General features: G+C 37.0%; 1 protein-coding gene across 6 annotated transcripts in view; it reads right to left on the minus strand.

Moving 5' to 3' along the window:
- PALS2 (protein associated with LIN7 2, MAGUK p55 family member) overlaps positions 1 to 12,144 on the minus strand; it is a 57,178-nt gene that overhangs the window by 28,784 nt on the left and 16,250 nt on the right. The window contains exon 1 of one of the 6 annotated variants that reach the window (XM_054192499.1): positions 6,803 to 8,465. The exons of the other annotated variants lie outside the window; for them this stretch is intronic. The gene's annotated coding sequence lies outside the window, so the exon portion shown is untranslated. Of the gene's footprint in view, positions 1 to 6,802; positions 8,466 to 12,144 lie in introns of those variants that run through there. 6 annotated transcript variants of the gene reach the window in all.

Consider the following 12,144-nt stretch of genomic DNA (forward strand, 5'->3'; position numbering starts at 1 on the left):
GAGGTTACTCACTGGGAGAAGAAAAAAAAAAAAAAAAGACAAAAAAACCCCAAACCTGTAGAACTTACATATAAGTCAAGCACACAAGAACTAAGGACTACAGTGACCAACCACACAGCCTGGCAAGCAGTGTATAAACCAGGCTTGTCAGGAGCGCTCCTTATTGTTGGATACTTTGGTCTCCAATAAAAGGCATATGCGTACTTTTCCTTCAGTGGAAAATTAATTGGGTCTCTCTTGTGTCTCTTGTCCCATCTTTGAGAGGAAACTGGTAATAACATACTAACTTTGAAAGCTCTAACATGTACCTCCTTCTCTCTCTGAAGAGAGGCTTGCTTCCACACGGAGAGACCCATTTGGGTAAAATTTTACATTCTCATTGCAACACAAAAGGATTTGCTTTTGTGAGGACAGCATGAGATGGACGTGGTTGACTACAATGGTTAACAAAACCATCTAGGGCCACACACATTACAAGAAACACCTATTAACAACAGCCTCCAGACAGAACAGGAGGAACTGAGCCACAGAAACAGGCTCTCAGTTGAGGCAAAGTGTTGAAGTAATGGGATTATTAGGAAAAAGTGACAACGGAGCCAAGTTTGAGCTGGGACTCTGAAAACAAAAAATCAGATTACAATGGGACACCCTCCACTTCAGCCCCTGGCTTTGGTGACAGGGAACATACATAGAATTAATTTCCACAGTCAATTTTCAAAGAACATCTTCATAACCATGTAAAGCGTAAAGCCTCAAGCTAGACTCAGCAGGAGCATACTGGTCTGCTGTGTACATACACTGAACAATTTAATCCTACCATGCGTATGAGCCCATACTCAGAGAAACTAGTTTGTCATTTGAATCCCATATCAAAAAGAGAAAGACATGTTAATTGATCTCTATAGCAAACACAGTGCATCCTGAGGCATGAGAATACAGAAATCCTACTTATGAATACAACATTTATTAACCAGAATTAACTCCTTCTAATTCACATATAGCTCTTCAGACACCCAAAGGATGCTTCAAAGGTTTAATCTACATATCATACCTTACCATAGTAAATTCAGATCAAATAGAAGTAAAAGATATTATGATAACTCTTCATGTATTTATAAGAAAAAGACAGGTTTTCACCAAGCTCTCAATTGTGACTCTTCTATTAAATCTGATTTTATTCTTTCTTTCAGTGCCTAATTCTTGTCTACATTAATTCTATGTAAAGGAAAGAGGAAGCATACATTTAAATAAATTTTCCAGATTTGCAGACAGAAGACAAACGTGTCACTCACTGGGGAAAATCAAAGCTTTCCAGAGTGAATACCTTGCACCGAGTTTTTTAGCTCAATTTCATTTTAATAGTCTCTAGGCTTAAAAACTAATAGGAATTAACAGAAAATTATGTATAATGTATTTAAATAAATAAATGCATATTTATTTCCACATGACCTACTCATCCGGATAGGAAGGTATAATAAATATCTCAAGGACTAGTGGTGAGGCTGGTGCTTCACACAAAGTCTAGAAAATTAGATTAAACTCTTCTCCTTCCATAAACTTTGTAAACAATGTCTTGTGTGATTTAAAATCTTTCCAAGAGGGATATATCCAATAGAAAAGTTTCACAAGACACCGAATATGCATAGACAAAAGAAGATTAATTTGTAACTCATACAGCCCTTAACCAATGACAGCTATTTAAATTTTTTCCATTTGTATTCATGTTCTTAAAAGAAAACAGATTTACTGCAGGCAAAAAAAAAAAAAAAGAAGTTATTTCGCATCGGCCACTTTTCTCCCCAGTTACAAATGATAACATTTTTGCCAGCCTAGGTGTGAGAAAAGGAGTACCTATGAACAAGTTAGCATTCTGAGCTAGTGCAAACAAGTTCATTCACTAACAGACTATTGACCAAGAATACACAAAACACTGACAAAGCCCTCTGTTACTACTGTTAGAGTAAGTTTCAGAAACCAGGTTTTAAGATAAAAGTCTCTAGGAAAGCATTATGCAGTAAGCACATACAACATTATGTTAGTGTTGACACAGCAGAGATCACATTTAGGAATACCTCCAGAGAAGCACTGTGAAAGTGATGTACAATTGCAGTTTAGTCCCTCTGCTCCTCTATGCTAAACTACAAAACAGTGACATAATCCCACATAAGGTATTCCTACGTTGCTTATTGTAGTAGGGTACAATAATATTCGGGCTCTCAAGCACCAGCAGACTTTGCATCTACATCACTGTGAGGTTTTATCCAGGCTATTTGACAAATAACTGCCAAGCGGGGAGTTTTGGGACAATGCAGCTGTAGCGCTACTGATAGCCACCTTAACTCAAACATTTCTGGGTGGCAGTCCACTGTAACATCATGTAGGCACATTTTCTAAACAGGACCCCTTCCTCATTCAGTAAATACAATGCATCTCCTCTAGAAAGACTGTAACACTGATTAATGAAGGAAGCTGTTGTCTGCAGCATGCATACTTTACTGACTGCAGAATCAGAGAAATGAATAGTATATATGGAAGCGAAGGAAATAAAGGAAGAAGGAAAAGTCTAGTCGATAAGAATGAATGCTCCTCTGGATATTCAAATTCTACTCAGTGAATTTTTGCAGGTTGAAAAGAAACAAAATAAAAGCTTAGAAATGTTTACTGTTTTTTTTTACATCATTTTCTCCAAGTCTCCTGGCAAGCCAAGATCGAGCTATTTTAGCATAACTATAAATAGAAGCTCGAGCAGTCCCTACCCTTATCAAACCTAGCTCAACTACATCTTACATGCCCATTTTTCATGGCTCTCAAGGTCACAAAAGCTATGGGGAAGAACGAACAACTCTTCCCCAGCCCAAACGCTGCAGCCATGCTTCTTTCAGGCTGTGAAGTTTGTCTAAAAAAAGATGAAGCAAAAATTTTCTGATGAACAGATGGACCTCACAGCTGCATCTTTTGGAAAGAAAAGCACTATTTTAAAATTATTTCGGCAAAGATAAAAAGGGAACAAAACATCACATCTCCAAACCCAGCTGAATTAAAAGCTTAAGTCTTATTTAAATTTATATATCATGACCAAGAATAAGATACTGATAAGAGATATACTAAAATCCAGTACTGAGAAAATTGTGTTAGACTTCTCTTTCTTAAAGGATTGTAAAGAAAAAGATCTCAATTGTAAAGTATAAAGGCAATTAACTTAACTTGATGCTCACTAACTAAGCTGGAAGCTTTGAAGATAAGCCTATACAGGTGCTAAATATTACCAAGTCTTCTGATGATTTTTAATTAGAGAAAGACTGCTGCAAGCTTCAGGCACAGATGACGATTAACTGAGGAAGCATACACATGCACACGCACAAATATGCTGAATATGTCTTTTCTGACAGAGAGAAGCTTCTCCTATAATGGTTTAAATTGTACAGGTCTAACCCCACAGCTGAAAGTTCTCTGCAGCAAACAAATGGTAGGACAGCAGAAACCTGCATGGTGATTCCTCTGTTGTAGTCTGAGGCACCTAATGAATTTGCATCTTCATTATGATATTTGTGCCACACTGAAAGAGGCAGCAGGGCTTAAGACGCCTTCTGAAAGGCTCAGGAGATGCAATTATTTAAAAAGAGAATTCACTTTCCCATTTTTCTGCTTAAAGAGTTTTCATGCTCCACTAAAAAAAGTAGCATTTCTTACTGAATTACAGCATATATAACTGTTTGAGAGTAATTGGTTAAAACAAATGATTACTAAAAAGTAAACATTTTGCTCCGAGGGGTACATTCAGGAAAATAATTGGATCAAGTTATGAAAGGTTACCTTAAGTGGGAAGGGTCCCCACAAGGTCTCTAATCCAACCTCATGCTTTAAGAAGGGACAGCTATGAGAGCACACCACGTTGCTCAGCAAAGTCTTGAAAACCTCCCAGGATGGAGAGAGTACATAACTTCTCTTGGCAAACACTTCCACTACTTCCTAACAATGAAGCATCTTCATTATTCCTTACCTACGGCCTGTATTTCTCTTGATTCCATTTATGTCATCTGTCTCTCATCCTCACTGGAACAGGTTGCCCACAGTTGTAGAGTCTCTATCCCTGCAGATATTTAAAACCCAATGGACACAGTCCTGGACAACCTGCTCCAGCTGATCCTGTTTGAGCAGGGGGCTTGGGCCAGATGATCTGAAGAAGCCCCTTCCAACCTCAATGATTATGTGATTCTGTAATTACGTCCTGGCATCCTTCATTCAGATGGAAAGCTTTATTCACTTCTACTACTACTGTTGAACATTGCTATATACCCTTTCACACCATGTAAATACTACCTTTAAACAACTACCGAAAACTCATATTGATCCTATACTGAAAGACAGAAATCTCCACTCTTTCTGTAACATAAAAGGCTCCAGTTTAAACCCATAAACACCATGAGCTCAGTTATGGATGCTTGCACTTCCCCAGGGCGACTCAGGCAACATTGAAAAAGCTATGCTACCAGCGGTCATTTTGAGCTAAATGTAAGAATTTTCACACCATGAAAAAAAAGAAAAAAAGAAGACCTATGACTCCAAATAATTACTTACTTAATTGATACTACATTGCTAATATGCTGTTTTACAGCTTCTAAATACTATTCATCAGAAACTTAATAACTACAGTAAATCTTTGCTGAACAACTGAACATCACAACTGCCAGTTGCCAAGAAATAAATAAATAAATTTACTTCCACAGTTTCCGAAAACTTTACACATTGCCCTAAATATATGAAAGTATTGCTATAGCAGACTATTTGCATTAGTCTTCCTAAAAGGTAGTACTAAGGAATCAAATTTTGAAACCAGGTCCATTTCCTCTCTAAATTGTGTATTATACAGTTATGATAAGGCACATATTAAAGGAAACCACAACTTTTCCTCTTGCTATTACAAATGTTCATACGTTGCCATTTGGAAGAAATAATCTTTGAGGAGATGTTTGAAAAAAACTTCAAAACATAAGCATATCTCTGCACCTGCCAAGTTGCACAAATATTAAGACCAAATATTCCAGACATTGAAGACATTTTAACAAGTGTTAAAGTAATCCAGAAATCTCAGTCTGTTGGAGGCAGTGGAGGTCAGTGGAAGGAAAAGGAGATCTTCTATACTTTTGAAAGCTTATACCTATAGCCCAGACAAGTAGGGCCGTATATGTAAAAGCTTCCATTGTAGGAAAAAACGTAAGTGTTCCAAGAGAAATTAAAAGCAGTATTGTGCCTCAAATTACAAGCAGCAGTTACATTTGAAATAAAATATGGAAGGAATTTAACATCAAAGCTTCAACTACCATACAGCACTAACTGGAGTGTGTAAAAGCAAGTCAACTAAAAGCTTTTTAAAAAGGCTGAATTAAATTTTTTTTTTTCGGTAGTGCTCGTTCTTTTCAGCTACAGGTATTAGGAAAGTATGCATTGATGTCACACAAAGACTACTTATTTTAAATGAATACTAGCATATGCCTCAGGAGAAATTTCAATTTTGGCTAACAAAGACTGTACTCCCTTAGTTCTTCAGCTACTTTAGTAATTCAGGTACTAGAGGATATTTTCAAACCGATTTCTAAAAGAAGGCAAAACACATTCAGTGGATATGCAGTCTAAGATACTACTTTGTACCAAAAGTTTCAGTACAAATTCAACAAGTTTCAGGACGTATCCTGCACTCCACTCAACTTATATAATAGGCTGAACTTACTGGATCTCATCAATCATCTTCCCTGGTATTTTGCAAGGAACAGCTGGATGAAGAAACTTAAATTCTCTGCAGTCACACAGGCAATTAATGCCAGTATTTATGAAGTCCAAAATTCCAGCATAACAGGTGCAACAAAGTAAGCACAGCTTTTGAAGTATGCCTTTCTCTGTATCTTTAATTTTTCAGCTCTAATGCACACCCTTCCAAATGAATCAAAGCTTTGTATCTCTGTATTTCTGTCACAGGACTCAAAATTGTTTACCTGTTGAGCGGTCACAGAGTCTGAAGACAGCGTAACTGACTGACAAAATACTAACAACTTAAGTAAAGACAGCAGTTATATACCCAGGAGCAAGTTATACGTAACAAAAAAATAATTCAGGTTATTGTACCACTTTTATTGGTGGAAAAGTTGTGGTGAAGACATGCAGAACCATCTATACAATTCTATCCCATTGATAACTTTATTTTAAGGCCAATTGGAAATCAATAAAGAAATCTTACTAAATCAGATGCCTTCTTCGTACAAGTACTAAGTTTAGACCTGAAAAAAAAAGTAGTCAACACCCTTCCAAAGGGTCTACTTCTAAGAACAGGCACCCCAGCAGCAACAAAATGGAAGGTTCAGCTTCTGTTATGAACATGTTTCTTTAACCATTCACATTTTCATCTAGGCACACTGTGCAGGCATATTTTCAAAGCAGCAAGCTAAAATTCACGACTGTAAAGTACTCTACTGTCAGTGTAAATGTCATGGCTCAGACCAATACTTACAGAGCTATTTTGTAATGTGGTTTGGATAGGTCTGCAAACACGACAAGGTACTTTTAATACACAAAATTGGATACTCTACTGCACAGCAAAATAAAACCACCATGCACCTCCAGAGACCCGTGATGAATTCTATCACTAGAGATCTTGTTGGTTCTACTGAAGTTTGTATCTCAGGGCTGCTTGCATCCTTCCATTTGAAAGCATCTGATCACTCAACAGTATACCAGTAGCAAATCATCAAAAAAATCCACACTTCAGATACCTGTGCGTTTCCTTAAGCTTGGTTAATAAGAAACTTACCTGAAACAATTCTTTTGCTCTCTGTTTTTAACCCAAATTATTTACAGCTAGCAAACAATGCCTCAGTTTTCATTCTTCCAAAATAAAGAGGGCAATTTCTCCTCTCCTAAATAATAAAGATGATTGGGAAAGAAGCAAGCTTGGTGTAATTCCTGTGTACCTCTTCAAGTCTGCTTGAAATACCTTTTTTTCCAGTATTAACAGTCAGAATTGTGCAAAGTATATCAGACAAGAGGTTCATAAGTGCCTTGCACAACATCATTAATACTTCCCTTTCTACTGACACAGATCATGAGATCTGTTTTGACTTTCTCACAGTTACATCATACTGTCAGCTCAATCTACTGGTCTGTCACAACAGAATATAAAAGATCATTCTGCCTTCTCCAAACATGAAATTTGGAGCTGAACAAAGTGTCCTCTTCCTTAAGTGCAAAACATTACATGTATATTTTGTCCCGCTGCTATTGCTCTAGGCTTCCAATCAGGTTTTGGCACTTTTGTTTTGATCCTCTTTTGCTTCAGTGAAAATGCTTAGAAAATGAATTTCACCAAAACCCACCTTTCATCCAGATACTACTGCTGCTTTTAACACTACCTCCTTCCACAGCTTTAAGTGTAGGAGACACTGAGGAAGTATAACAATTAAGAATTTTATGATGAAGGGTTTTGATATCAAGTGAAGTAAAGCCATACTAGCACGTTCTCAGATTTATTCATAACAGCAGAATGCTTTTTTAAATGAAAGCATACAAACATGGCAATTTCAAATTCCGATTGCCCCATTATGATGCACCCACTCCAAAAACTAAATCTATGCCCTTTCAATACATCACACCCATATATTAGCATTTCATGCACGCCCTGTTGCAGATTTCGGTTATCGTGAAGTATTTGTTTCATTATCACTTCCAACCTAAAACATCAGAGTATTTAAATTAGATCTGCATCAATGCAGACATGAAAATACTTTTATTTGAGGTTCTATTACAGATGCCACACAAGCTCAATTCACATGCAGAAGACAAATGCAAGACAGCTTTTTAGAGCGCAAAATAAATTAAAGCACTTTAGAAAAGATTTAGACTATCTCAATACATTATTTAATAAAAAATTAAAGTGATTCTACCCCATTTTTCTAGAAGGAAAAGGACCCACCATGCAAAACTTCCACTGGGAAGTTTTCAGAGTCTACTTAATTTCACTGAAAGTCTTCCTCTGCACCACAACTTACAAGTGAAAAATTTAAGACAGGAGTGAAACTACAAAAATTATAAAATTTAAGTGAAATTGTCTTTGGCCGAGGACCTCAGTTTTCAGTTTTACATGATCACCTAGTACATTTTCCAGAAGTTTCATCTGAAGTTCATTCCTAAACTCTAATGCTCCCACTTCTACTAAACTAATCCCTCTTATGCAAGCACTCCCCATCTCTGCCCAAACAAACTTATTAGGAAGCTGTAAAAGCAAGTTGCTAAATTAACAGTGTTAGAGTTCAGGGTGATTTACAATAGAAAAAAAAATTAAAAAAATAATGTTTTCTTAACTACCCATGTCATATGACGCAGTTCTTGTTTACTCTGAGGACACAAGGTAAAGCCTTATCTACAAAGAAAATTTACCAAAACACACTTGGAATGTTAATAGTGATGCAGTGGATAGAAAATGCTTTTTCCAAATTTCTTTGCAGAACAACATTGCTGATGTTTTTAAATGGTGAAAAATGCCACATAAAACCTTAGTATTTTAATACAGAGATGGCAAAACATGATGGCATGTTAAACGCTTACTTGACCTACATGAATGCCCAAAATGCATCTCAGACACTGGTAGGAGATTCTAATCTAAACTTTTCTTTCAATTTAACGCTGTCAAGATTGACACAATTACTTGTTCATTATCCTCAATAGTTACCTTCCTTTAGTCCTTTAAAGGGTATGTTCAAGAATCCTGGAAAAGGAACAAAAACATCACCTCAACACCCAGATTATGAAGGGAACTGAAAAATTCTGTGGAGTAAGTAACACTGCACTTAAGTCTTGCGTTTCACCTCCCAGACTACTTCCCCACAATATGCCATCAGGATGTATTTAGGATCACAAATTCTTAGTTAAAAGTGGGAAATTTAATTTCAGTTTAAGAATATCTGGGCACAGTAACAGGGGTAAAAGTTATTTCTAGTGGTCTTGGGACAGTGTGCATTAAGAACTACACCTTTGTAAGAAAATTACCACTTTGAATATTCACCACCTTCACTTCCAAGTCAGTTTCCAACTTACTGCTATGAACACTGAATGACAATGTTCTGTGTTTTGTAAGGTGGACACAGACACAGAAACTGCAAAGGGTAGTTTCAAACTTCAAAAACAGTATTTTTTTGAAAATGCAAACTTCAAAACAGTATTTTGCACTTGTACCTGTGATGCATAGTGGCAAGTTTGAAATTTTCTACTCTATTTCCTCAGAATACCAAGTTTGGTTTCATTAAATTTTGCCTAAAAACGTCCGAATTTTCAGTCCTGTACCCCAACAGAAGCAAAACTTTTAAGTAAAGGCTTACAGTGAATAACTTGCCATCAAATAGTTACAGGTTTTCTAATTAAACAAGTTTTAAACATCTTCATATTCAACTCTTCCTTTGGAAAGTGGGATTCTAGATTACAGAAGCTCAAGGACACATTTGAAACTTCAGAGTAGTAAAAGGGCTGCAGTAAAAGACAGGGCTTTTATTTCATGCTCAGAAATATAATGATCAGCTTTATGTATAAACAAAAATCTTGCTTCCAACAACTATTGACAGCTTCATGCCCAACGTCCAACAAATGTGCTTAAATGAAGTACAGCTTACTACCAGAACTAAAGATTAAGTGGGAATTAGAAACATGTTACATGCCCAGATATAATACGCTAGTATTGTACCAAGCCTGCATCAGATGACACAAAAGCACGCAGAGCCTAATAGCTGCTGTAGTGGAAGGCAGTCATCTCACTTCGGTTTATTTCTCTTCTTTGATAGCAATAACTATTCAGGTACATACTTCCAGTCACTCATATTACACAAATCACTCCCTCAATTATTGTTCCACAAGCCAAGTTCTGCATGTCTTCAGCTCAATTATTTTCCTTTTTTCAAAAGAAATTCTGGAAAATGCAAAGATAGCTCAACTTTTCTTCTTAGACAGTTCACACCACTGCAAAATTTAATCAAAGAATACAGTCTATCAGGGCTTTTTATCATTTTATGAGATAGGTAAATGGCTCTAATAGCTGAAAGTAGAAATGCTTAAAACTACAACTTTTACTTGTATTTCATTATCTCTTTTATAACATGTTTTCTTGAAAAAATGAGGCCATGATGGAACTTGGCTTTTTGAGTACATCTGAAACATGACAAAGTAAAGAGGGGAAAAAATTAAAGAAATGTTAAGATCTCTTTTTTCCTAGACTCCAAACTCCAATTGCTGGTTCTTAAAAGCAATTCATACATACCCTCATATGCTAACTCTCTTCGCCCCCGTTTATGGTGAAGCAATAACAGCCACAGACTCTCTTGGGTTCGACCCAAGTCCTTTGTTCTATTCTTTTCCCCACTGCATAGGGGTCTCAGAGAAAGAGATGGAAGAAGAGAGGAAGATGTTAGTACAAATAGTAGCTGATTGAGCCAAGAACCTCATGGGTTTTGGTAATGGAACCTCTCAGATTTGCACAAGTTTCTAGGCCCAGTTACTTGCGTATCGGTAATCGGAATTACTTGGAAGATAATGCCACCAACAGAAAAGAAGTGGAGAGGACTCGCAAAATAGCCTATTAAAGTCCTCCCATGTACAATCACAAATGGCATGTTAGGGGCCATGATTGTTCTCTATCCGCAGCCTTGGAATTCCACTGTAATAGGTAAATAATTCCATGTTTCAGCTTTTCCACAAGAAGGTTTTACAAAGTCTGGGTCCTGACCTGGAAAAAGTAATTGCTTTGCCGACCATCTTCACCATGGCAGTAAAGAGGACTGTCTCATCACACTAAATGTGTTCTCAGAGCAGTCAGTCCCATCCATAGTAGTTTCTGCTTATTATACTCCCCATTAAAGTCCTCTTTACCAGAAGAGTATTGGGCCTGAGAGATACATAAAAGGAGAGCAATGTACCCTCCTATGGATAAATTGGTTCTTTAGACACAACTAGCTTTAAGATTGCAGAATAATTTAACACGAAGCTACCTTCAAGTTCCCAAGTGAATTTAAAAGGGCAATGATGTCTTTTTCCATATTGTTAAGATACCCAACATTTTCTGGGTATTACAAGGTTAAAAAACATTCACAACATTCAGAACTACTGGCAACAGAGAAAACAAGTACTATCTCACCAGACAGGTCATACAGCACACATAAGGTAATAGGAATCAAATAGATAGTCATTGGCTCATGCAAACTCAGCACTGAAGTCAAATGGCCACATTCTTCCTCATAATTTTGAAAGGTTTGAAAAAAAACAGTCTAAAAATACATTTTCAGAAAATCTAAGTTCCTTTTGATAAAAAGGAAATCAGACTGTTTAGTTGTTTTTCCAAATGATCAGCTATATTTCTTTCAGTTTCCACTACATTGTTTCTGGAGACATGGCCCTCAGCATACCTGCACACGTTCCACTTGTCATGTGGTGCAAGAGCAAGTCTTATAGTCAGGACAGAATCAGTTGGCTGTCTCTCCTCAAAGAGCAGCTGAGATTTTTTAAGCAGCCCAAGCTTGCACTTCCCTAAATCAACAGATCCTGATAGCTCAGCTACAAGCATCCTACATGCCAGCAAGGTAGCATGCTGGACTTTAGCTTGCTTTTTGGTCTAGTTGGGAGAGGGAAATAGCTTGAGGAAACAGATATAAAGTAAACCACATGCAGGGAGACTGCCAAAACACCTGTCCTTGGACAGATCCAACTGCACACTAACAAAGGTACAAGCTCAGCAGCCTGCTCATAGCCAGGCAAGCACTCACTGGATTACTGGTCTACCTAGTAGCATTAATCTGCACATAGAGATCCATCAGAAGCATCAGATCTTCATATTGAAACTTCCTTTGGGATACTCAGTTTGGAAAAGACCTTAGCAATAATAATAGCACACTGCTTAGAAAGGTGTCTTTTTATTTTCATTAATATAATATCATTTCCATAAATGAAGCTTACTGATGGCACCAAGTATTCCCCTACAGAAACTTGCCATGGTAGCAAATCACAGAAGCAGGAATTTGTGTTCAATGACTGAAGCAGTTCAAATATGAAAGAAGGTTTCCCAATTGCAGAAATGCTGGCAGACTTTCTGTTTTTCTAAACAGTGTCAGGATTTAAACA

Source organism: Rissa tridactyla, chromosome 2, assembly GCF_028500815.1.
Source record: "Rissa tridactyla isolate bRisTri1 chromosome 2, bRisTri1.patW.cur.20221130, whole genome shotgun sequence".
NCBI classification, from domain to species: Eukaryota; Metazoa; Chordata; class Aves; order Charadriiformes; family Laridae; genus Rissa; species Rissa tridactyla.